Source organism: Pan troglodytes, chromosome 5 (assembly GCF_028858775.2).
Source record: "Pan troglodytes isolate AG18354 chromosome 5, NHGRI_mPanTro3-v2.0_pri, whole genome shotgun sequence".
Taxonomy (NCBI): domain Eukaryota; kingdom Metazoa; phylum Chordata; class Mammalia; order Primates; family Hominidae; genus Pan; species Pan troglodytes.
The window spans coordinates 41,520,281-41,547,554 of record NC_072403.2 but is presented as its reverse complement, the minus strand read 5'-3'; the positions used below and the strand labels follow the sequence as shown (position 1 = coordinate 41,547,554).

At 39.1% G+C, this 27,274-nt stretch overlaps 1 protein-coding gene and 1 non-coding gene across 16 annotated transcripts in view; one reads left to right on the top strand and one right to left on the bottom strand.

Annotated features, from left to right (window-relative positions):
• The window catches only part of FKBP5 (FKBP prolyl isomerase 5), a 155,182-nt gene that overhangs the window by 55,576 nt on the left and 72,332 nt on the right, over positions 1–27,274 (top strand). For 4 of the 15 annotated variants that reach the window (XM_016955333.3, XM_054685725.2, XM_054685724.2 and 1 more), the window contains 2 exons: positions 26,254–26,376; positions 26,740–26,943. The exons of 8 other annotated variants lie outside the window; for them this stretch is intronic. The gene's annotated coding sequence lies outside the window, so the exon portion shown is untranslated. Of the gene's footprint in view, positions 1–381; positions 550–26,253; positions 26,377–26,739; positions 26,944–27,274 lie in introns of all 15 variants that reach the window. 3 more of the 15 variants (XM_016955335.3, XM_054685726.2, XM_054685723.2) reach the window with 2 other exon arrangements.
• Positions 21,175–21,302, bottom strand: LOC112209671 (small nucleolar RNA SNORA40). Its single transcript, XR_002944494.1, has one exon. It is a non-coding gene; the product is annotated as a small nucleolar RNA SNORA40 (small nucleolar RNA).

Genomic DNA, 27,274 nt, shown 5'->3' with positions numbered 1-27,274 from the left:
TGGCCATACCAGTTGCTCAATAAATATTCTCTTCCCTTTTTACAGGGCTGGTAATTTTTTCTCTTATATAATGTTAATTCCCAATCACCAATTCACTATCACATCACTTCCTTTTCTTCCCTGGAAACGTATGTTTAAATACATTTGCCCTCTCTGCATTTTGAACATTTGCATAATGTACAAGTACTTTTTTTCTTTTTTTTTTTTTTTGAGACGGAGTCTCTCTCTGTTGCCCAGGCTGGAGTGCAGTGGCGCGATCTCGGCTCACTGCAAGCTCCGCCTCTCAGGTTCACGCCATTCTCCTGCCTCAGCCCCCCGACTAGCTTGGGCTACAGGCGCCTGCCACTACGCCAGCTAATTTTTTGTATTTTTTTTTTTTAGTAGAGACAAGTTTTCACCGTGTTAGCCAGAATGGTCTCAATCTCCTGACCTTGTGATCCGCCCGCCTCAGCCTCCCAAAGTGCTGGGATTACAGGCGTGAGCCACCGCCTCCAGCCACAAATACTTTTTAGTCGCCATAAGCATAATCAAGAAATCATTTTGCAAATGGTAAGCTTTTCATGTTGTGTATTCTTTCCCATGATTAGAGAAGTAAAAAGTGGCCTGGGTTGCATAAAGATGTCGTAGACCTCTGCAATCTGCCACATTATTTCTTTAAAAAAAAAAAAAAAAAAGCAAGCTTCTGGACTAGATTGATTTTTACTGAAATATTAATTTTTCTTTATTATTTTTAAACACTGAAGTTGAATTGTATAATTCACAAATGCCTATACAAAACTTTTTTCCATGTCCTCAATACTTTGTATCAGATTATTTATATTTCTCATGGTTTGGTTTCTTTTTCTTGTCTTCATTTTTCTGAAGGTAAAAGGGGATTTTTCCCCCCTTTTCTGATCTGTAACTTGTTTTGTATTTGGATGATTACCCTTTATAACAAATTTTATCTTCTAATTATGCTATTAAGAGAGAAGATAGTGGCCGGTCACGGTCGCTCACGCCTGTAATCCCAGCACTTTGGGAGGCCGAGGTGGGCGGATCATGAGGTCAGGAGATCGAGACCATCCTGGCTAACACAATGAAACCCAGTCTCTACTAAAAATACAAAAAATTAGCTGGGCGTGGTGGCGTAAGCCTGTAGTCTCAGCTGCTGGGGAGGCTGAGGCAGGAAAATGGCGTGAACCCGGGAGGCGGAGCTTGCAGTGAGCCGAGATTGCGCCACTGCACTCCAGCCTGGGAGACAGAGTGAGACTCCGTCTCAAAAAAAAAAAAAAAATTCTTCTAAATTAGATTTTAGGGTTCTTTTGAGGGCTGAGTTTGTGTGTGTAGGTTTCTCTTAGCCCCTTCATATATTGTGTTGGAACTTCTGTTTCTATTTTTTGAATGTTTTCTTATGTTGAATTATTTTATTGCTGTTTGAAAAAAATATGTTAAAACTGTATTTATGGGTGGTTGCTAGCCTTTTAAATTTACATAGTAATAAATTTTGCTGTTAACTTCATTCTTAGAATATGAAGTTTTTTGTACTTTAACTTCTTTAGGTATTTACCCTGCAATTCTGATACCTTGAGAGAGAAAGGGATAATTGACTTTTTCACTTTCATTTTATAGATACTATTTGGCTACCTTGTTCCTTCCCTTTATTTTCATTTTATTTGTGTCTCCTAAAAGTGGGGACCTTTTAATATAATGTTAGGCGCTTTATAGGCTGTCTTTTCTTTTATAAAATGTGTTCATTTCACTTTTCCATTTTTAATATGACTATATTCTAGATTTTCTGTAATTCATGATATATTTTTTAAGATTTTGGCTAGATTTGTCAGTTTGGATTGTAGTTTCTTTTAACCTGTTTTTGTTTGTTTATTTGTTTATTTATTTATTTATTTATTGAGACAGGATTGCACTCTCTTACCCAGGCTGGAGTGCAGTGGTGCGATCTCAGCTCACTGCAACCTCTTCCTCCCTGGCTCAAGCAATCCTTCCACCTCAGCCACCCAAGTAGGTGGGACTACAGGTGTGCACCACCATGCCCAACTAACTTTTCTATTTTTTGTGGAGACAGGGTTTGGTTTTACCATTTTGCCCAGGCTGGTCTCAAACTCCTGGGTTCAAGGGATCGTCTCACTTTGGCCTCAGAAAGTGCTGGGATTACAGGCATGAGCCACTGCACCTGGCTTATTAATTTCATTAATACTTTGCTTTTACCTCCATTTAACAAACTTTGGTATTACCATATATGAGATATTTTCATGTGTATGTGTGCATTTATATTTTTTAAATATGTGACTGAGTTTTTTCCCTTTTTCTTAGATTCCTAGACTATTTCAATATTTTTATACCTGTTGTCTACTCTGCAGCTAATGACACAGATAGCAGTATATGAGTTTTTCTTTTCTTTTCTTTTCTTTCTTTTTTTTTTTTTGAGATGGAGTCTTGCTTTGTTGCCCAGGCTGGAGTGCAGTGGCACGATCTTTTCTCACTGCAACCTCCGCCTCCCAGGTTCAAGCGATTCTTGTGCCTCAGCCTCCCGAGTAGCTGGGATTACAGGTGCCCACCACCACACCCGGCTAATTTTTTTTTGTATTTTTAGTAGAGTCGGGGTTTCACCATATTGGCCAGGGCGAACTCCTAACCTCAAGTGATCCACCCGCCTCAGCCTCCCAAAGTGTTAGGATCACAGGCATGAGCCACTGTGCCCGCTGAGAATTTAATACACTTTATGTAAGTTAATTTTTTATGATAGTTATCTAGCTTTGCCAGACCAATTTTGTTAGTAAATTTAAAACATTAAAAAATTTTGAATCCTCCTAATTCCGTGTCTCTAATTTAGTAATTTTAAGTTTTGATCCTTGTTTCATTCTATCATTCTTTTATTTAAAAAAATTGTCATTGGCTTTTCTAAAAGTGAATCATGAATCATGTGAAATAATTAACTCTAAAACAGCAAAGATACCTTTTAGAACCTTCATTTTTTTATAAATTGCATTAACAAGTTATGCAGTGATGTGAAGATACAAACTAAGGTCATTAAGTTTTCTTTAATTTATAATTTATATTAACCTATTCATTGAAAAGGATTTGATAGTTTGTGATTAAAGCAAAACAGGCAAAGACCATTAAAAACAAAGACAGAAAATGAGCATAAATCACTTGAGAAATAATGAGCAGAATGGGGGAATGGGAAGAAATCTTTATACCAGTAATCTGAGGCAAGATAGTTTCTGTGTTTGAATATTAAATTTAGCTCTGAGCTTCCTGGCAAGCAAGAGAAAAAAGGAAACAGGGTGAGTTTTATAGTTATTGTCCAGTAAAGAAAGCTTTTTCAATTTTTCAGAAGAGAGAAACTTTTTCTGAGTCATAAGTTATAAGAGGTTTGTTATGTGAATTCTTACATATGGAACATAATTTATATTTCTAATTTTGAAAATTACTGAATTTCTTCTGTTGCTGTCTTAGCCATCAGGTACCATTCTATGCATTGTAATTATATTGGTCATATTAAGTTCATGTCCACTGTTGTCAAAAGTGGAAATACCATGGCTGGGGTGTGTTTATGTATTGCCTCTAGAGCTGTGGCCACTGACGAACAGGAAACTGAAAGCTAAAAGTTCAGGAAATGTATTGTATTTAGACTGTGGAAAACATATATATGATACTTTACTGAAAACCATGCTCTTTTGAAAACTGAAATATGTATGTATTTAATTAGAGATGAATATTAAGGATTCTTATAATAATGCTGTCAGATGCTTAAATATGATAATAGATACAGTATGTGCATTGTAGGCCAGGAATATTGTGCAATGCTAGAAAAAAAGGCAACAGATTATTGTATGTATTCAGCTATATTCTTTCAAGAAACAAAACAGCTGGCACATCAATTGAATTCCTCAAGGATGTCTTATTTCCAGAGAATTCCAGAGTTTTAGTTTTAGCTTAGTTCCAAGGAAGAGGAGGTCCCTGTTTTACAGGATAGCCTATTTCAGTCTTAGGGAGTTCTAATGGTTAACTTCTGTTTTCATACACTGAATTTAACTTTGTTTTCCTGTGATTTATTAATACAGTCTATAGCTTTCTTAGAGTTGAGAAGAAAATGATTAATTGATCAAACTTTTTTTGAAAAGTTAATTGCATCTCAAGTGTTTTCTTAGATATTGTTTCATTTTAGGTTCCTTATAAAATACTTCCTACAGGAGTCTTTAGTTTTGAAGTTATAAAAAAAATTATCAGAGGAAATGTGACTAATGTATATGCTTGGTTGAGCTGCATTTTCTTACTGTTTCTATACTTAGTATTTTAACAGGATGTGATTGATAGGAATTTAACATTCTAATTCTTTAAGACAATCATGAAGTTCTGATAGTTTCTTAGAAATGGAAATTGTGTCATTATATTTTGTTGTTTTATTGTTGTGCATTTTAACAAAAGAGGTGACTTCACATGTACCCTAAAACTTAAAGTATAATAATAACAAACAAACAAAACAACACATGTACCCTAAAACTTAAAGTATAATAATACAAAAAAAAAGAAGAAAAAGAAACAACAACAAAAGAGGTGACTTATAACTATTCCATTCCAGTTTTATGATTTGAAATTGTAGTCACACAGAACATTTAGGGGCCACATTAAGTGAAAATTCCATTTATTACAAAGTTTTTAAAAGGATTTTTAGCTGTATTACATGTCACTTAATTATAATCAATTTAATAGTTTCATTAAAATTAGACTCTTTTCAGGATTGATTTTGGTTTTGGTCTGTTAGTGTTGTGTGTTTACCCCTGAACTGTTGTGGTAGCCAAAGGGATAGAAAGCACTGACTGGCAAAAAATGGACACTGGGCCTAGCCTAAGAGGGAGAAGCAGGGCTTCCCAGAGGAAAGTCCCGGGATGCTATTTCCAGCATAAAGGGGAGTGGGCTCTGGGCTCACACAAGGAGTCTCAGCAAGGCCAGACTGTAAAGGGCTGGGTATAGTGGGAAGAAGAGTTGGATTTTATGCAGTGGCTGATCTGCTGTTGCCATAGAGGATTCTTTTTGAATAATAACTTTTACTTTCTTATTGTGTTACACACTCATTGTAGAAAAATTAAATTAGCGAAGAAAATAAAATAAAAATTTCCTATAATTTTTTTCCCTTTTTGAATGTTCTTAGCTGATTTCCCTTAAACTTCATTTAACATTTAGTTTACTTTTTTTTTTCTTTTCGAAAGAGTCTCACTCTGTCACCCAGGCTGGAGTGCAGTGGCGGGATCGCAGCTCACTGCAACATCTGCTTCCTGAGTTCAAGTGATTCTTCTGCCTCAGCCTCCTGAGTAGCTGGGATTACAGGCGCCCGCCACCATGCCTAGCTGATTTTTGTATCTTTAATAGAGAATTCTTCTGCCTCAGCCTCCTGAGTAGCTGGGATTACAGGCACTCGCCACCACGCCTGGCTGATTTTTGTATTTTTAATAGAGATGGGGTTTCACCATGTTGGCCAGGCTGATCTCAAACTCTTGACCTCAGGTGATCCACCTGCCTCGGCCTCCCAAAGTGTTGGGATTATAGGCATGAGCCACTGCACCCAGCCAACTAGGTTACTTCTTATTTGTTTATTTGAAAGAGTGCTTGTTGAATTGTTCTTTCCACAGATTATGCTTCTAATAACTTTAAATATTAATTATGGAGGAAACGGGTTAATCATTTTAAGGATTCTTTTTGGTTGGTATAATGATTCTATTAATTAATATTTGTCTTATGGGAGCCATAAGCGTAATAGGCATAATGAGAGCACACACTTGTAAGTCAGAGTGGTTCTTACAGGGGAGACAGGAAAAATGGAGTCCAAAAGGCCTTTCTGTAAGTTCCTTGGGAGCAGGGACTAGGTCTTTGTTGTTCACCATTATGTCAGTATCAGGCACAATGCTTGACGCCTAGTAAGTGTTCCATAAATAGTTGAATGAATGGATGAGTTTCTCATTAAGCACTTTTAGTAGCTCATATTTCTTGTACTGTGGATAATCAAGATCAATTATATTCATCTAAGGTTAAGAGCCTTTGCTATACTCAGTTTTCTTTATTAATGTAAATTTAATAAACTGATTTTTTTAAAAGGCATGCATCTATGTATGCACACACACACACACACACACACACACACACACAAAACAAGTGAAAATTTATTGTTTCTTCCCCTGAGCCCCATTCTCCAGAATTAGCTACTATTAATGGCTTACTATATTTTTTCTAGGTATTTTCTCTTCATATACATTTTCTTTCTTTTCTTTTTTTTGAGACAGAGTCTCGCTGTCGCCCAGGCTGGAGTGCAGTGGTGCAATCTCGGCTTACTGCAACCTCCCGAGTTCAAGGGATTCTCCTGCCTCAGTCTCCCGAGTAGCTGGGATTATAGGCGCCTGCCACCATGCCCGGCTAATTTTTGTATTTTTAGTAGAGACGGGGTTTCACTGTGTTGGCCAGGATGGTCTTGATCTCTTGAACTCGTGATCCGCCTGCCTCAGCTTCCCAAAGTTCTGGGATTACAGGCGTGAGCCACCGTGCCCAGCCTTCATATACATTTTCTTTACACAAATAGGATAATTATATTCTGTTCTATAAATAGCTTTTTTTCCCCTTCATGGCATTCTTAAACTTTCCATATCAATTCGTTTGTAACTGTGTCTTTATTTTTAATTGTATAATTTTCCATTGTAGAGATGTATAATAGAAGTCTATGAAGGAAATCCACTCCCCTCCCTTTTTTTTTTTTTTTTTACTATAATAGTAGTGTTTCTGCATGTATTTTTGCTTGCTTCTGTGAGAATATCTACAGGTTATTTCCGGGAAGTGATATTGCTGGGCTAAAGGATATTTGCACATAAACTTTCAGTAGATATTGGGAAATTCGCCCTTAAAAATATTCAACAAATTTGTACTCTTACTAAAGATATGAAGTGTTATTTTTCTGATAACTGTACACACTTTCATTTTGTGGATTAGAAGGATTAAACTTCTGAAAATGAATCCTTGTCATGGTAGCTTGAGATGTTCAGAAGATGATAGATTAGGTAATATATATGTTCCTTGGCTTATGGTGGTTTTACCTCCTGATAAACTCATTGTAAATAGAAAATATCACAAGTTGAAAATGCATTTAATATACCTAACCTACTGAACATCATAGCCTACCTTACACATGCTCAGAACACTTAAATTAGCCTACAGTTGGGCAAAACCATCTAATAGAATGCCTATTTTATAATGTGTTGAATGTCTCACATAATTTATTGAAAACTGAAAGTGAAAAAGCAGAATAGTTGTATGGGTGCTTGGAGTACTGTTTCTGCTGAATGTGTATCGCCTTCTCACCATCATAAAGTTGAAACTCGTAACCCAAACCATAAGTTGGGGACTGTCCATAGTTCCATTGCCTGATGTGATCTGTTGAAGTTAGGTGGAAGATAGTGTACTATGACCTCTACAGACCCATAGTGTGTATTGTACAGATTCAGATGTAGAAGATCAGAATGTTAGGTTTCTAGGTTTTTATCTTTTTAGAATGTTTAAGATAAACATTTATGGCCAGGCACGGTGGCTCATGCCTATAATCCCAGCACTTTGGGAGGCCGAGGCGGGCGGATCATGAAGTCAAGAGATTGAGACCATTCTGGCAAACATAGTGAAACCCTATCTCTACTAAAAATACAAAAAAAATTAGCTGGGTGTGGTGGCACGCGCCTGTAGTCCCAGCTACTCGGGAGGCTGAGGCAGGAGAATTGCTTGAACCTGGGAGGCGGAGGTTGCAGTGAGCCGAGATCGCGCCACTGCACTCCAGCTTGGTGACAGAGTGAGACTCCTCTAAAAAAAAAAAAAAAAAAGAGGAGCATTTACTAGTGACATTCTAAAGGAGCAGAAGACCCTGAGTGCTGGTTTGAGAAGTTTAGATTTGTTGTGCTGGGGCACTATTTAAGGTCCATGAATTAGAGAGTAATGTGGTGGGTGTGCTGTGTCAGAAAGGCTTCACTAGCAGTGTATACAGAATGAGTGGGAGTGAGTGAGCCGTCTGGAGGTAGGCAGGTCCTCTGGAGAACTGTAGTAATTCACAAAGGAGAGGAAGAAAACTCAAAATGTGATGATAGCTATGGAGTCGAAAGTAAGATAAGAAACAATGAATAGTTGGCAGGTCCTATTGATTAAGTGGAGAAAAATTATATTGAAGTTGCAAACCTAGGAGAATGGCCAGATAATACAGATTATGAAATAAATGGAGAAGGGACCAATTTTGAAAAAGTTAATTTTCCTTAAAAACATAAGGAAATAAAAGGGTCCTGAAGTGAGAGAAATCAAAGATTGGAGAAGGAAAGAGGGAGAAATTATGCCACTTTTAATTTCAGCTACTACCTCTATTAGGATTTGGGAGTTATACTAATAGAGGTAATAGTTGAAATTAAGAGTGGATGAGTTCTGGTATGAAGTGGTTGATGGGGACAACTGTTGATTGACAACTGCATTTTAAGGAGAGGATACTGATAGTAATGGGAGATGGGATGAAAGAATGCCCGGGCAGAGAGGAAATTTAATAATTTCAGGAGTGGGGAAAGAATAAAGAGAAATGTTACTGCAGCCTACCTTTCATTCTTTTACTGTGCATAAGATACTGTATTTGCTGGATGTTTTCCTGTAGATACCACATTGTTCTTCCTCCGGGAGTGGCATGTCAGAAAATTTGATGATTATTTTAAAGATGTTGAGTTTTATTCCTGAAATTGAATATGGTAACGGAAAAAGGGTCTTGGGAAAGTAGTTTTTGGTGTCATATGCTGTGTTCCTTTTAGTTCATAAAATCTTTCATCTTGTTTGAATATCTGTGGGTCTAAAAAAAAAAACAGCTAATTTTTGGATAGGTAAAAGTCCAGATACTTTGTACATTTTAATTGATTATTTAAAAAATATTCCCTGGCTTTTAAAACTTGGCTAATACAAATTATAAGAATCACCATCTTTTTAGAAGAACATACTGTGAATTCAGAATTTTTGCTGGCTTAGTGCTTGTCAGCATGGAGCCTGTTCACAGGAAATGCTTTAGAATCAGAGTCAGAGACCTGTGACACTTCTGGGGAGTCAGTATGTAAAATAGTTAGAGTGCAGGCTCCAGAGTCAGTCTCCCTGGTTCCACTGTTCACTAGAAGTATATCCGTGGATAGATTACTTAGCTCGTCCATTAGATTTGCTGTCTGGACGTGTCAGTAGTAACAATCTCAATGTCACACGATTATTGAAGAGATCCATCATAGAGCTTACATTCTAGTAAGGAGAGACAGGCAGTATACAAATACTATAAATACACTGGAGGAAAACATAGTGGGGCTGATTATAGTCGATTTTTTCTCTTTTATTTCCGGTAACAGTAAAACAACTCTGATAAGAAAAGGTTTGAACATGAAGGCAGACCTGAAGCGAGTGAGGGAGTGAGCTATGCAGCTAACCAGGGAAGAGTTCCAGGTAGTGGGGATAGCAAGTGCAAAGGCACTGAGGAAAGGGCACATGGGAGGGGGCAGCAAGAAGGCCACTGTAGCCAGAGCAGTGAGTGAGGGAAAAGGAGAAATAATTTCAGAGATAGCGAGTGATCAGCATGTATAGGGTATTAAGCATAAGAAGGACTTTGGATTTTATCCTGTGTGAGATGGGAAACCATTGGAGTGCCAGAGTAATTTTTTCTTAAAGCTAGTCTGCTTGTCATTTCTTTTCTTAAAAATGCCTCAGTTCCCTGTTGCCTTTGGAATAGTGTTCACGTACTTTACTTTGGCACACAAGGTCCTTCACAGTCAGGCCTCTGCCTGTTTATTTAGCATCATCTGCTTCTTTCCCACATGTACCCTTCACTTTAGCCAAGTGGGATCACATGCAGCTCCCTGGATGGGTCAGGATGCTTTGTGTCTTTGCGTCTTTCTGTACCGTTTGCCGTGTGAGAAGCCCTCCCCCTCAGCTCACATGGTCACTGGCTCTGTTTTAGAGGGTCCTCTTTGTGCTCTTGCTCTCTCATCATTTCCACCCGGAGCCACTTTGCACTTAAGCTGCTTAGGCTTGAAACGTGCTGTGTTCTTTTACCAGCCTTGATTTTACTCTTGCCACACCCTTGCTGGTTGAAAGTATGCCTATCCAGCTCAGACACTGCCATCTTCTGCCTCCTTTGGACCCTCAGAAACACTTTGTAGCTCTCTTCTACCTAATAATAATTATTTGGAATTAAAATGTTTCTTTGCCTTCACAAACAATCCTTGGGCTAACTTATTTCAGTTTTCTTTGTAGCTCCTAGAACAGGGTCTTACAGACATTTCATATTCAGTAGGTATTCATGGTGTGTAGGATTCATAGTATAATTAGAAAACTATTGGCTTTCAAACAACTAAGGGCCAAAAGCAGCAAAAATGAATGCACAATTAAAATGAGTTCCTATTAACAAAACAAATTTACTGTAATTATGATAGCTAGGTAATCCTTGTTCTCTTATATATTTATATATACTTACTAGTGGCACCAAATATTAGTATACCCAGTTTGAGATGCAGTTTGTTGAAATATATTTGGACACAGCCAGGCGTGATGGCTCACATCTGTAATCCCAGCACTTTGGGAGGCTGAGGTGGCAGGATCGCTTGAGCCCAGGAGTTCAAGAACAGCCTGGGCAACATAGTGCGACCTTGTCTCTACAAAAAAAAAAAAATTAAAAAATTAGCTGGGTGTGGTTGTGCATGTCTCTAATCCCAGCTACTCAGAAGGCTGAGGTGGGAGGACCATTTGAGCCTGGCAGGTTGAGGCTGTAGTGAGCCATGACTGTGCCACTGTACTCCAGCCTGAGCAACAGAGCAAAACTCTGTCTCAAAAAAAAAAAAAAGACACGTAAATAAATGCTCATGGTTTTTGACAAGGTCATACTACTTCTGAAAATCTTCTTAAGAAAATAATACAAACTAGCCAGCCACAGTGGCTTTTGCATGTAAATCTCAGCAACTTGGAAGACTGAGGCAGGAAGATCACTTGAGCCCAAGAATTTGAGATCAGCCTGGGTAACATAGCAAGACCTTGTCTCTATTAAAAAAATAAATAAATAAAAAAGAGAAAATAACACAAACTAAATGATAATTACAACATCTACTACTACTAATGTTGAAAGTTTACCATGTAACAGGCACTATACAAAGCCCTTTATGTGCATTACTTAATTTAGTCCTCACAATCCCAAGAGATGTTGATAACTGATAACCTTGGTGACTTGCACAAGATCATACAGTTGCTATGTTGTCAAGCTAAGATTCTCACTCAAGCAGACTGTGTTCAAGAAGCCATACTCTTTTTTTTTTTTTTTTGAGACGGAGTTTTGCTCTTGTCACCCAGGCTGTAGTGTGCAGTGGCTCGATCTCTGCTCACTGCAACTGCCTTCCGGGTTCAAGTGATTCTCCTGCCTTAGCCTCCTGAGTAGCTGGGATTACAGGCACTTGCCACCACACCCGGCTAATTTTTGTATTTTTAGTAGAGACGGGGTTTCACCATGTTGACCAGGCTAGTCTTGAACTCGTGACCACAGGTGATCTGCCCGCCTCAGCCTCCCAAAGTGCTGGGATCAGGCACGAGTCACCGCGCCCAGCCAAGAAGCCATACTTTCAATTACATATGATAAAAGCTTAGGCACAAAAATGTTCATAGCAGTGTTATAGAGTATTAATAAGTTGGAAGGAATGTATATCATTCATGAATTATGGTCATCCATTGAGTAGAATAATTTTTTAGCAGCTTAATTGAGATAAAATTCACATACCATAATATTCTCCCCTTTAAAGTGTACAATTCAGGCCGGGTGTGGTGGCTCATGCCTGTAATCCCAGTACATTGGGAGGCTGAGATGAGAGGATCACTTGAGACCAGGAGTTCAAGACCAGCCTGCTCAATGTAGCGAGACCCCATATCTCTATAAATAAATAAATAAATACATAAAATAAGGTAAATCAAAAATAAAATGAAGTATATAATTCAGTGGTTTCCGGCATATTTCCAGATTTGTGCAACTATTACTGCTGTCCCACTTTGGAACATTTATAACCCTAAAAAGAAATCTCCCACTCCCCATTTCCTCCTGTTTCCCCTAACCCTAAGCAACCACCAGTCTACTTTCTGTCTCTATGAATTTGCCTATTCTGAACCTTTCGTATAAATGGGATCATATAATGTATGGCCTTTCATGATTGGCTGCCTTCAAGTGAAATTAATAGTCCTAAATATGCACCTAATAACAGAGCTTCAAGATACATGAATCAGAAACTGATAGAACTGAAAGGATAAGTAGATCTAAAATTATAGTTGGAGATTTCAATACCTCACCTGTCTCTCAATAATTGATAGAACAAGTAGACAAAAAATAATTTAGAAGATGTGAACTACATTATCAACTAACCTAATTGACATTTACATAGTATTCTACCCAATACAAGCAGAATACACATTCTTTTCAGTTGCACACAGCACAGGACATTTAATAAGATAGATCATATTTTTGTTCATAAAATAGTGTCAGTGTTGGCCAGGCGCGGTAGCTCATGCCTGTAATCCCAGCACTTTGGGAGGCCGAGGCGGGAGGATCACCTGAGCTCGGGAGTTTGAGACCAGCCTGACCAACATGGAGAAACCCTGTCTCTACTAAAAATACAAAATCAGCCGGGTGTGGTGGTGCATGCCTATAATCCCAGCTACTCAGGAGGCTGAGGCAGGAGAATCGCTTGAACCTGGGAGGCACGGGTTGCGGTGAGCTGAGATTGCGTCATTGCACTCCAGCCTGGGCAACAAAAGCAAAACTCCGTCTCAAAAAAAAAAAAAAACAGCATCAATGCACTTAAAGTGACTTAGATCATAAAGTATGTATGCTGACCAAAAGGGAGTTAAATTAAAAGTCAATAACAGAAAGATACTTGGAAAATTATTAAATATTTAGAAACTAATGTATTCCTAAGAAGCCCACAGGTCAAAGAAGAATATCAAAGATGAATTTAGAAAGTATTTTGTACTTAATGAAAATCATATCAGAATATGTGGGTTGTGGTTAATGCAAATGTTTAGGGGAAAATTCATAGCACTAAATGTCTATATTGGGTAAGAAGTAAAATCACAAATCAGTGTCCTCAGCTTTCACCTTAAGAAATTAGAAAAAGAAGGGAAAATTAAACCCAAAGTAAACAGAGGAAAAGAGTTAAGGATAAAAGCCAAAATTAGTGGAATAGAAAAAAAGAAAACTAGTAGAGAAAGTCAGTGAAATCAAAAGCTGGTTCTTTGAGAACAATGAAATTGATAAAACTCTAATCTGACTAATCAGGAATCAGAGAGAGAAGACAACTTACCAATATCAAGAATGAAAGAATTGCTAACAAAGCTCAGATTCTATAATTATTAAAAGGATGAGAGAATAATATGAATTACTTTATAGTAATACATTAGACAGCTAGATGAAATGTGCAAATTCCTTGAAAGATACAAAATACCTAAGCTCACTGAAGAAGAAACAACCTGAAAAGTCCTATATCTATTAAAGAAATTGAATTCGGCCAGGCTTGGTGGCTCACGCCTATAATCCCAGCACTTTGGGAGGCTGAGGTAGGCGGATCACCTGAGGTCGGGAGTTTGAGACTGGCCTGACCAACATGGAGAAACCCCATCTCTACTAAAAATACAAAATTAACTGAGTGTGGTGGCGCATGCCTGTAATCTCAGCTACTCCAGAGGCTGAGACAGGAGAATCGCTTGAACCCAGGAGGCAGAGGTTGCAGTGAGCCAAGATGGTGCCACAGCACTCCAGCCTAGGCAACAGGAGCGAAACTCAGTCTCAAAAAAAAAAAAAAAAATTGAATTCCCACAAAGAAAACTCTAGGCCTACATGGTATTCCTGATTCTACCAAACATTTTAGGAAGTCATAATACCAATTTTACACAAACTCCTCCATAAAATTGATAAAGATGGAATATTTCTTAAGTCACTCTATGATTTTTATTATTTATTTACTTATTTCTTCCTGAGCCAGGGTCTCGCCCTGTTGCCCAGGCTGGAGTGTGGTTGTGTGATGGTGTGATCATGGCTCACTGCAACCTCCACCTCCTGGGCTCAAGCCGTCTTCCCACCTCAGCCTCTGAGTAGCTGGGACTACAGGTGTGTGCCACCATGCTCAGCTAATTTTTGTATTTTTTGGTAGAGATGGGGTTTTGCCATGTTGCCCAGATTGGTCTCGAACTCCTGGGCTCAAGCAATCCACCCGCCTTAGCCTCCCAAAATGCTGGGATTACAAGTGTAAGCCACCACACCCAGCCAGCAATATTTTTAACAAAATTTTAGTAAATTGAATCCAACAACATATAAAAACGATAAAATACAATGACCAAATAGGGTTTATTCCAGGTATCCAAGGTTGGTTTAACATTTGAAAACCAATGTCATGTACCACATTAGCAAGAGAAAGCATATGATCAGCTCAATAGATGCAGAAAAAACATTTAACAAAGTTTAACATGCCTTGCTGATGAAAACTCAGCAAACTAGGAAAATAAGGGAACTTCTCAATATGATAAAGGGTATCTGTGAAAAACAAATAGCTGAAATCATAGTTAATGCTGAAAGACTGAATGCTTTCCCTATATAATATTTAGAACAAGTCAAGATATCTGCTATTCCCAATTGTGTTCAGCATTGTTCTGGAGGTTCTTTTTTTTTTTTTTTTTTTTTTTTTTTTGACGGAGTCTCAAAAAAAGACGGAGTCGCCCAGGCTGGAGTGCAGTGGCGCAAACTCGGCTCACTGCAAGCTCTGCCTCCTGGGGTTCACGCCATTCTCCTGTCTCAGCCTCCTGAGTAGCTGGGACTACAGGCGCCCGCCACCACACCCGGTTAATTTTTGGATTTTTAGTAGAGATGGGGTTTCACCGTGTTAGCCAGGATGGTCTGGATCTCCTGACCTCGTGATCCACCCACCTCGGCCTCCCAAAGTGCTGGGATTACAGGCATGAGCCACCGCGCCTGGCCAATTTTTGTTTTTTTTTTTTTTTTTTTTTTAGTAGAAACAGGGTTTCACCTTGTTGGCCAGGCTGGTCTCAAACTCCTGACCTCGTGATCTGCCTGCCTCAACCTCCCAAAGTGCTGGGATTACAGGTGTGAGCCACTGTGCCTGGCCTTATAATTTTATTACAAAATCGAGAAACCAGATGTTTTACTTTATGTTTTCTAAATTTCTGAATGTATTTTCAGAATGATATAAAATGTTAAATTTTATTTTAGATTAGAACATTGTTATCCAACTGGATGATAAATAAAGAAAAGGAAAAGGAAAGAATGTTGTGAGACCCCCTAAGTACAAAATGGAGGAAGTCAGTGGAATTCCAAGCTTGAGAGAAATTCTTAGGATCTTGATTGGATGATTAGGTATCGGTGGTAGAGAGAATAATGGATCCTCAAAAATGGAACTTGTAAATATGTTACCTTATAGGGCAGAAAGGACTTTGCAGATGTGAACAAGGTTAAAGGCTTTGAAATGGGGAGATTATCCTGGGTTATCCAGGTGGGCTCAACTTAATCACGTGGGTTCTTAAAAGTGGAAAACTTTCCCAACTATAGTCAGAGAGAGAGATGACTACAGAAGAATGATCAAAGAAATGCAGTATTCCTGGCTGAAGATGGAGGAAGGGGGCCACCAGCCAAGAAATGTGGGCAGCCTCTAGAATGTGGAAAAAGCCAGGAGATGAGTGCTCTCCCAGAGCCTCCAGAAGGAATGCAGCCCTGCCAACACCTTGATTTTAGCCCAGTGAGACCCATTCTGGACTTGTGATCTCCAGAACTGTAAGATGACAAATTGGTATTATTTCAGCCACTAAGTTTGTGTTAATTTTTTCTTTTTTCTTTTTTTTACTTGAGACGGAGTCTCACTTTGTCACCCAGGCTGGAGTGCAGTGGCGCGATCTCGGCTCGCTGCAAGCTCCGCCTCCCGGGTTCGCGCCATTCTCCTGCCTCAGCCTCCCGAGTAGCTGGGACTACAGGCGCCCGCCACCACTCCCGGCTAATTTTTTTTTGTATTTTTAGTAGAGACAGGGTTTCACCGTGTTAGACAGGATGGTCTCGATCTCCTGACCTTGTGATCCACCCACCTCAGCCTCCCAAAGTGCTAGGATTACAGCCGTGAGCCACCGTGCCCGGCTTTTTTTCTTTTTCTTTTTTTTTTTTTTTTTTTTGAGATGGAGTCTTGCTGTTTCCCCAGGCTGGAGTGCAGTGGCACGATCTCATCTCACTGCAACCTCCACCTCCCGGGTTCAAGCAATTCTCCTGCCTCAGCCTCCTGAGTGGCTGGGATTACAGGCACGCGCCACCATGCCCTGCTAAATTTTGTATTTTTAGTAGAGATGGGTTTTCACTGTGTTGGCCAGGCTGGTCTCAAATCTCAAACTCCTGACCTCAAGTGATCCACCTGCCTCGGCCTCCCAAAGTGCTGGAATTACAGGCATGAGCCACTTTGCCCGGCCTGTTTGTGGTAATTTCTTATGGCATCTGTAGAAAACTAATACCACATGTAAGTGGGTAAAGCTCAGAATTCATATTTTGCCAGAGGGTTGCAATGGAAAGTGAACTCTGTATTGTTAAGATAACTTTCTATCCCTTGGAAATTGTTTTTCCGTCCACATAGCAAACCTCATTTTCCCCAAAAGTAAAACATATATTTATAAATTACTTTTTAATGAATAAATACAAAATAACAGAGTTGGAATAAACCTTAGATATGATTCTAGTCTAACCCCCGAAAAGTATAGATGGAAAAACTGAGTGAGGGCCAGAGATTCCACAGCTAGTTAATAGTAGATCTGAGTTTATTGGCCTTTTCTTCCTTCCATATTTTTATGGAATTTAAGATGGGGATTTAAGATGGCCGAGGTTTTTTATTCTTTCTACACAGACTCAAATGCTATTCTTGTACAGTTTTTCTCTTAGGCATATAATGGACTTTGGGAAACAATTTATGTAATAGTGTTTTAATGAGCTAGTACTATAAGAGGATACAGTATTACATAAAACTTTTGGGTTTTTCTGTCTGCGTCTCAAGTCTGAAACATCTCTTCCTCCAGTTGCTAGTTAATGTATACTCAAATATTGGCAGCTAGGTGTGGTCCTTTGTTCTTGACTGTCCATATTTAAACCAAACTAATCTAATTAATAAGGTAAATCTGCTATGTGTTGTGTATGCACAGACACTCTTATAATGCACTTCAGAGATAGATTTTAATTATGCTTAGGTGTTCTTAATTAGTACTCCTGATTAGAACAGAATTTTATTTTTACTTTTATAGTTAAACGCTCAGGTACAGTGTAATTCTCCAGATTAGATTTTTCAGATTAAATTTAGAGAAGGAATATACTTAGCTTGTAATGGTATTTCAGCACTGATTCTTTATGGTGTCTGATATTTTGCCATCTTTACATGGACTGTGATTTTGAAAATCGTGATCATCTCATCATTTATTGAGTAGTGTTCCTATGCCATTTACTTATACTAGGTGGTGGAGTACAAAATGAATAGGACACATTCTCTACATGTATAGTGTTTATAGACTTTTCTCATATGTTACCTTGTTGGCTCGTTCCTAGAAATCATCAGGACACTTAGAACCAAACTCTTTGGCCCTAGTGAATCACCTCAAGTTACTCTACCACTGTGGCACAGGTAGAAATTTGACTTTCTATAGAAAACCTAGACAAATAATAGGGGCTCATTCCTACTGTCTTCACCCTTATCAAAATGTAAGTTCCATGGAGACAGAAATTGTTTTCTGTTGTTTAATGCTGTATCTCCACTACAATAGTGCCTGGCACATAGTAGGTATTCAGTAGATAGTTGTTGAATAAATAAGTGAATGGCTCCTACTTATCCTTCAGCTTTCAATTAATTTATTATTATTATTTTAAATTTCTGTTTCTTTTTAGACATGGGGTCTCACTATGTTGGCCAGGCTGGTCTTGAACTCCTGGCCTCAACTGGTCTGCCCACGTCAGCCTCCCAAAGTGCTGGGATTACAGTCGTGAGCCACCGAGCCTGGCCCACAACTACTTTTTTTTGAAGAGTCAGGGTTTCACTATGTTACTCAGGCTAGACTTAATTCCTGGGCTCAAGCGACCCTCCCACCTCAACCTCCAAAGTTGCTGGAGGTTCAGGCACTTGGCACTGGACCCAGCTGCTGCCATAACTTTAACAGTGATGCCTATCAGATGTACCTTTGAGCTAAGGGGTCTCTTGTCTTGGTACAGAGCTGGATACAGCTTATGAGAGATAAGAGGCAATGCATAAAATTAGCCAGGCGTGGTGGCGCATGCCTGTAATCCCAGCTACTCAGGAGGCTGAGGCAGGAGAATCACTTGAACCCGGGAGGTGGAGGTTGCTGTGATCTGAGATCGTGCCATTGCACTCTAGCCTGGGCGACAAGATCAAGACTCCATCTCAAAAAACAAAACAAACAAACAAAAAAGGCAATGCATAAAGTCAAGAAAGAAAGTGCCAGAGAAGGATTCAGGTTGCTTCAGGGGGTAAAACAGCAGTAAGTAGTTTCATTTGAACAATGGTATGGTATGGTATTAAAAGACAATGAGGGGAATAGTACAGTAACTTCAGACACTTTCTAAGTGCTGTAGATCTTTTAAAATCCATCATAGTCTTGCTGACTTCTTTAGTGATGGTTTGCGTTTTAATTATTCAATTATGCTGCCAAAAGTACTGCAGGTTGTCAAGTATCATTTATCCAAAATGCTTGGGACAAGAAGTGTTTTGGATCTTGGAGTTTTTCAGATTTTGGAATATTTGCAAATTTCTCTAAGGGAAAAAAGATATTTTGGCATGTAATGCATAATATTTGCATAATTATAATCCAGTGTTCTAAAATGATTGTACCCACCAAAATCTATAAACAATAAGGAACTGTGGTTGTTTGCTGCAAATAACTATGATAAACCACACTGTTTGTATCACATGTATTAGCCCATTGTGACATTGTCAATTGACCATATGCACATACATGTATACATGAGATATAGTATCTTGGGGATGGAACCCAGATGTAAACATGAAATTTATTTATGTTCATATGTACTTATACACACAGCCTGAAGGTAATATTATACAATATTTTTTATTTTTATTATTTTTTTAAGTCAATAAATTTTTATTCATGGAATTCCATGTTGTGATTTCTTCCACTATCCATCAGGGCCACTTTAGATCCTCTAAAGAGCTGGAGTCAAAAGATTTATCTTCAAGTTAGCCATTTTTAATGAAACTGATGCTTATTTTAATCCACTTGTCCTGTCAGCCCATAATTCTTTTATTTTGGCTTCTGTCATCTCCTTTTAATATGGATATACTGATGAAGACTTCAAAATTCACCAAGAATCTTTGGGATCTAATTTCTTCAACCAGTGTACTTTAGGGTCCTTTTTACTGTAGGTGGTGGATCTGCCTGGTTCTCAATTTGACACCCTCTCTTAACATGAATGAATTCAAATCATATTCATTCCTAAGCGATGACACTCAAGAATAGTACAGATGTGTGGAATATGCCAATACCTTTAACTCCAGATATCATGTTCTCAAGATAACTCCATTAAAACAAAAAGCCATCATATGTATCGTCAATATGAAATTGGAATGCAAAATTAATACTGCTGAGGACGTCCCTCATATCCCATGCTGTTTAACTATCTATTCTACAGTCCTAGAATCCATCTTTTTTTTATTAAGAGACAGGGTCTTTGTTACCCAGGCTGGAGTACAGTGGTGCCATCAAAGCTCAGTGCAGCCTCCAACTCCTGAGCTCAATCCTTTTGCCTCAGCCTCCCCTTCCTGAATAGCTGCAGCTACAGGCACATGCCCCAATACCCAGCTAATTTTTAAATTTTTGTGAAGATGAGGTGTTTGTTACTTTCTTGCCCAGGCTGGTCTTGAACTCCTGGTTTCAAGCAATACTCCCGCCTCGGTGTGGGGATTGCAGGCTTGAGCCACTGCGCCTGGCCTGGAACCAACCTTTATGGCTATCAATACTCCCATCAGTTAACTGTCTCAGGTATCATAATATCCCTTCTTATCGGGGGACCTGCCCCGATAATCACGTAGGTTCTTTTCTATTTTCCTAAGCGTCAGCTGGCTTGAGAAATAAAAGGACAGAGTACAAAAGAGAGAAATTTTAAAGCTGGGCGTCCGGGGGAGACATCACACATTGGTAGGATCCGTGATGCCCCACAAGCCACAAAAACCAGCAAGTTTTTATTAGGGATTTTCAAAAGGGGAGGGAGTGTGCGAATAGGTGTGGGTGACAGACGTCAAGTACTTAACAGGGTAATAGAATATCACAAAGCAAGTGGAGGCAGGGCGAGATCACAGGACCACAGGACAGAGGCGAAATTAAAATTGCTAATAAAGTTTCGGGCACCATTGTCATTGATAACATCTTATCAGGAGACAGGGTTTTGAGATCAACTGGTCTGACCAAAGTTTATTAGGCGGGAATTTCCTCTTCCTAATAAGCCTGGGAGCGCTATGGGAGACTGGAGTTTATTTCACCTCTGCAATCTCGACCATAAGAGACAGGTATGCCCCGGGGGGGCCAGTTCAGAGACCTACCCCTAGGTGCGCATTCTCTTTCTCAGGGACTTTCCATGCTGAGAAAAGGAATTCAGCAATATTTCTCCCATTTGCTTTTGAAATAAGAGAAATATGGCTCTGTTCTGCCCGGCTCACCGGCGGTCAGAGTTTAAGGTTATCTCTCTTATTCCCTGAACAATTGCTGTTATCCTGTTCTTTTTTCAGGGTGCCCACATTTCATATTGCTCAAACACACATGCTGTACAATTTGTGTACTTAACGCAATTATTACAGGGTCCTGAGACGATATACATCCTTCTCGGCTGACAGGATTAAGAGATTAAAGTAAAGACAGGCATAGGAAATCACAAGGGTATTGATTGGGGAAGTGATAAGTGTCCATGAAATCTTTACAATTTATGTTTAGAGAGTGCAGTAAAGACAGGCATAAGAAATTACAAAAGTATTAATTTGGGGAACTAATAAATGTCCATAAAATCTTCATAATCCACGTTCTTCTGTCATGGCTTCAGCCGGTTCCTCCGTTTGGGGTCCCTGACTTCCTGCAACACCTTCTTATATGTATCAAAACTCATACTGAACAATGAGTTCTGGGTTGCAAAAGAGGATTTATTTTTTGCACCTAACCATAAGTCTTTGTCCACAAGTTAAACAAAAACAGTGTAGTATACAGTATTTTTAATAATTTTGTGCATTAAATAAAATTTGTGTACCTTGAATCATTAGAAAACAAGTATTAGGTGTGGAGTTTTTCACTTGTGGCATCATGTTAGAATTCAAAAAGTTTCAGAGTTTGGAGCATCTTGGATTTCGGATTTTTCCAATTAGGAATGCTCAACCTAATCAGAAGTAAGACTTGGATATTAAAAGTTTGAAAGCCACGGTTTTATTTGCTTAGTAGTATATAATTGCAACAGTACTTTTTATCTTAATTATTGTGTAGAATCTGATGACTCCCCAACATATAACTGTCACCCACACTTCTCTCCTGAGCTCAGGCCTTATCTCTGATAACCTTCTGGACATCGCACAAGCACCCCTTGCTCAACATACCCTAGCCAGAGTTCTCTTGCTCTCCATAAAAAGCAATCTGAAATGTTCGAATTAAATTGAAGAGAAAGAATAAAAAGTCCTGATGAGTGGAACCATGAAATGTTTCATCTTTTTTCCCTAAGTTTAAAAATATCATGAAAGTAATACATGTTTAATGTTAAACTATTTAAATAATATAAAAATAAAATTAAGAAGTGAAAATTCCTTCTTATCCTCCCAAATCTCATTCTCCAGAGGTAACACTGTTTTAGCAGTTTGGTAAGTTATCTTTCCAAACTTCTTCTATATATAAGCAAATATACAAACGCATATATACTTTTTTCCTCTTGGAAATAGGATCATGTTACAAATCATTCTGCAACTCACCATTCACTTAATAGTACATCTTGAAAATCCATCTGTCTTTTCATGTGAGTATTAGAGGATTGTTTATGTGGAATGGGTAAGACGTCACCTGCTCCATATTAGTGATATTTTCAGAGATTAGCTGTCTTAAAGGGAAAACAGTGAAAAAGACATTTTGGCATGTAATGAATATTTGCATAATTGTAATCCAGTGCTCTAAAATGATCATACCCACCCACCCACCAAAATCTACAAACAACTGGGAACCATGGTTGGTGGCTGCAAATATATTGCTATAAATTACACTGTTTGTGCCAGGTGCGGTGGCTCATGTCTGTGATCCCAGCACTTTGGGAGGCTGAGGCGGGCGGGTCACTTGAGCTGAAGGAGTTCGAGACCAACATGGCTAACATGGCGAAACCCCATCTCTACTAAAAATACAAAAATTAGCCGGGCATTGGTGGCGCACACCTGTAATCCCAGCTACCCAGGAGGCTGAGGCAGGAGTATCATTTGAACCTAGGAGGCGGAGATTGCAGTGAGCCAAGATCAGGCCACTGCACTCCAGCCTGGGCAACAGAGCAAGAGTCTGTCTCAAAAAATTTAAAAAAATAAAAAATAAATTACACTGTTTGTGTTACATGTATTAGCCCATTGTGGCATCATCAACTGACTTTTTTTTTTTCAGTGGTCCAGATAACCAAATCATCACTGGGCACTATGCGCCATTAACAATACACTTCATTTACTACAATGCTATTCTTTTTTCCTTTTTTTGACAATATCTTGCTCTGTTGCCCAGGCTGCAGTGCAGTGGCGCAACCATGGCGTGATACTCCTGCCTCAGCCTCTCCAGTAGCTGGGACCACAGGCGTGTATTTTTTATTTTTAGCAGAGATCGGGTCTCACTGTGTTGCCCAAGCTGGTCTCAAACTCCTGGGCTCAAGCCTTGACATCCCAAAGTACTGGGATTACAGGTGTGAGCCACTGCGCCTGACATTCTTTTATAATGGATGAACATTTACAAAATATTTTCCCAATTTAGTTGTTTGGATGTTTTTGTTTAGACTCTTAGCTAAATGATTCTCTACTGTATAGATTTATCTCATCCTTTTCAAAAACTGTATATTTTTATAGTATGCATTTGCCAAATTTTAGTCTAACATTCCCATGACCATCCTTTTAAGGAAAAACTTTGAAATACTTTTATTTAGCCATACGGTTAAAATTTAGCTGGAACTAAGTGATCTGTGTTTAGTTGATGAACAGATCCATGCTATTCTTGCATCATGACTTTTTCATCTTCCCTTGATTCTTTTCCCTATATGCATTTAAGCCTGTCTGGTTCTTTTCTCAAGCCTTTGCTCTCTACTCCCCTTTCACTCAAAGCATTTCATGTTTCGCCTTTATAACCCTAGTATAAGTATCAAACTTCTCACCTGTGACTTTTGCCTCTCTCTACATCTCTCCTACTTTTAACTTTCATGTTTACAATATGCTACCTTTCTCTTATTTTCAGTTCTTACCTTCTCAAACTTCAGAGAATCCCCACTGCTTAGTGTTCTTGGGAGATGCTAGAGGTTACACAAAATGCCACCTCCCAGAAAGTAGAGGCATTTTTTTTCTTTAAAAAAAAAAAACCTTTTAGCCAAATTCTTACTCATAAGAAATGCTCCATTTTATTCTCAGTAGTATCTTCAGAAAGATTTCAGAGGTAATTGCATCTACAAAATAAAGACTTAGTGCTAAGAAAATGAGCAATCCGATAAGAATATGTAAAATAAAAAACATTATTACTAAATTCTTTTTTTTTTTTTTTTTTTTTTGAGACAGAGTCTTGCTCTGTCGCCCAGGCTGGAGTGCAGTGGTGCGATCTTGGCTCACTGCAAGCTCTGCCTCCCGGGTTCACGCCATTCTTCCGCCTCAGCCTCCCAAGTAGCTGGAACTACAGGCGCTCGCCACCACGCCCGGCTAATATTTTGTATTTTTAGTAGAGACAGGGTTTCACCATATTAGCCAGGATGGTCTCGATCTCCTGACTTTGTGATCCGTCTGCCTTGGCCTCCCAAAGTGCTGGGATTACAGACGTGAGCCATCCCGCCTGGCCTTTTTTTTATTTTTATTTTTTGAGATGGAGTTTCACTCTTGTCCTCCAGGCTGGAGTGCAATGGCGCAATGTCCGCTCACTGCAACCTCCGTCTCCAGGGTTCAAGCGATTCTCCTGTCTCAGCCACCTGAATAGCTGGAATTACAGGTGCCCGCCACCATGCCCAGCCAATTTTTGTATTTTCAGTAGAGATGGGGTTTTTCCATATTAGCCAGGCTTGTCTCGAACTCCTGACCTCAAGTCATCTGGCTGCTCTGGCCTCCCAAAGTGCTAGGATTACAGGCTTGAGCCACCTCACCTGGCCGCTAAATTCTTTTAAAAATCCCTTGAGCACACTAAATGATATATTGAACATAGCTGATGACCAAATGGTGTTGTAAAAATTCCATCAGGCCAGGTGTGGTGGCTCACTCTTAATAATCCTAGCACTTTGAGAGGATGAAGTGGGAGGATCACTTGAGCCCAGGATCACTTCAAGACCAGCCTGGGCAACATAGTGAGACCCTGTCTCTTCTGAAAAAAATAAAAAAAAAAAAACATTAGGTGTGGTGGCACATGTCTATAGTTTGAACTACTAGGGTGGCTGAAGGGGAGGATTGCTTGAGCCCAGGAATTCAAGGCTGCAGTGAGCTATGACGGTACCACTGCACTCCAGCCTGGGCAACAGAGCAAGACCCTGTCTCTTAAGAGACAATAAGAAATAAATAAAAATTCCATCAAAGAATTTCTCTTAGGGTATAAAGCCAGAGACAAAGATGAAAAATGGGAGAAATGTCCAGTGGTTCTCAACCATGTCTGACTGCACATTAGGATCATCTAACATGGTTTTTGAAAACACCATTACCCTGGCCCCACCACAGACCAATTAAATCCAGACTCTCTGGGCTGGAGTCCAGACATCAGTAGCTTTTTTAAGCTCCTCAGGTGATTCTGTTGTTTAGCCCAGGTTTAGAAAAATACTTAAGAAACCTGAAGAATAAAACCAAAATGTCCGAAGTCTATCTAATAATACTTCTAGAAGTAGAGGACAGAGACATCAAAGGAAAAGAAATAATGCTAGAAAATTTTTCTGGAGATTCCGCAAAGACTTGTCTTCAGCAGTTAAGGGCCAGAATATCAAGGCCCCTGCAGGAATTAAGGAAAGAAGACAAGTACCATGACATATCTTTTCGATGGGTCTGAACTCCAAAAATAAGGATTATTATGTCTTCCAGAGAAGAAAAGATGGGAGCCACAGTGTGCACTCTGGAGGGAAAGAAACCTACCTGACCTAACTGATCCAAACACAGTTTCTGCTTTTTCCCCCAGATGCTGCTCTCCAGTGCATTCCCCTAGCTCACTCCTGCTTTCTGGGGCTGACCCCAGACCTAGAGCTTCTCCAGGCTCCCTGGGAAGAGCTGCTCTTAACAGTTGGTGTTTGGGAGGCAACTTTCTCTTCTTTGCTCTCTCCCTCGGTCTGACCTCATCTGCTGTGTAGTGTTCAGAAATTCCCCCAAAGTTCTGGTTCAGTTAGGAACACGTCTTGTTTTCCACCTCAGAGTTTTGCAGATTTTAAAAACTTTTTCTTGTCATCCCAGCATCTTCCTGGGGAGAGGAAGTTGATGACTTAGTCCTGTCGTTCAACCTTTTTGAGGCCAAATAGGGTAAAATCATATTAAGGGGAATAATCCTGTATTCAGGTTCATCCTTTAGTATATAATGGTAACATTTGGATAGTCTAATATTTTCTGGGGTTTTTTTGTTTGTTTTAATATAATCCTTTGCTTTCTGCTTACTTGAAAACAGTAATTTATCCAACTCAGCACTCAGTCAGGGGAAGTATGGTCTCTTAGCTTTGTTTTCTTCAGTAATTATTTGTTCCGAGAAGAAAAATAAGTTTACCAAAGAAATATCTTTCTGAAAACTCTCCTGTTAGTAGCATAATCTGAGGCAAGACACTGATATTTTAACAAAGAGAACAATACAGTAATTTACATAATATACATAGGGAATTGGTAGATATGGCTTTAAAATGACTTCTCATTTAGGGGACCTGATAGTTTAGTTATGTTAACTGAAGTTTTTAGTACACTGTTGATAAAATATTAAGTGTATTCTCATTTTTCTGTTATGTCTCAGGTGTTTGCTGACTAGCACTTTGGAGAGTGTATGCTTATCTGCCATGTCCATAACAGAACGAACTGTGTATTCCCTTTCTGATGCATTGGGTAGCAATTTTCCGCCTTTGGACAGTTCAGCACAGTAAGCTTTATCATAGATTAATATCCATAGCTACATAGTGATTTTAAATCCAGAATAAATCTAGGGTGAGGGAAAGAAGAAAAGTCTCTCTTATAAAAACGGTGAAACTGTCTCAGTGTGTCATTACAGTTTTTAGGAATTGTCTGTCCTTACTGTCTTTTTTATGTAACATTCAATCAAGGAAAAAGTTTTATTTGTTTTGTTAGCTTACAAAAACCTATACTCCTAATGACTTAACTGGAATTAAGGGGAAATACTTGGAAAATTCAGTTTATGTCTTTATTCTTCCAGCTTTATCTGCTTTTGAAAGTTCAAAAGTTTATTTTCTTGTTGTTTTTATCTTTGTGTTTTAATTATTCATAGTACTTCTCTTCATATGGACTCAGTACTACTGACAAGAGCCATCCTCTGAGATTACTAAGATGACTTGCATCCCTTGAAGTGTTGGAGCCAAAACATGAAGAGCTAATTCCTTTATCAAATGGGATTTAGAAAGCTAGTAAATCAGCTTATACAGGTTGCCTATTTACTTGAATTTAAACAAGCCATTGTTTTCAAAATAGCAAGGTGAGAACCAAAAGAAAATGTTTCTTTTTTTCCTCTCTCTTTTTTTTGAGAAAGAGTCTTGCTCTGTCACCCAGGCTAGAGTGCAGTGGCATGACCTCGGCTCACTGCAACTTCTGCCTCCCAGGTTCAAGCGATTCTTGTGCCTCAGCCACCCGAGTAGCTGGGATTACAGGCATGTGCCACCACGCCTGGCTAATTTTTGTATTTTTAGTAGAGACGGGGTTTCATCATGTTGGCCAGGCTGGTCTCAAACTCCTGGCCTCAAGTGATCCCACCCGCCTCAGCCTCCCAAAGTGTTGAGATTACAGGCGTAAGCCACTGTGCCCAGCCT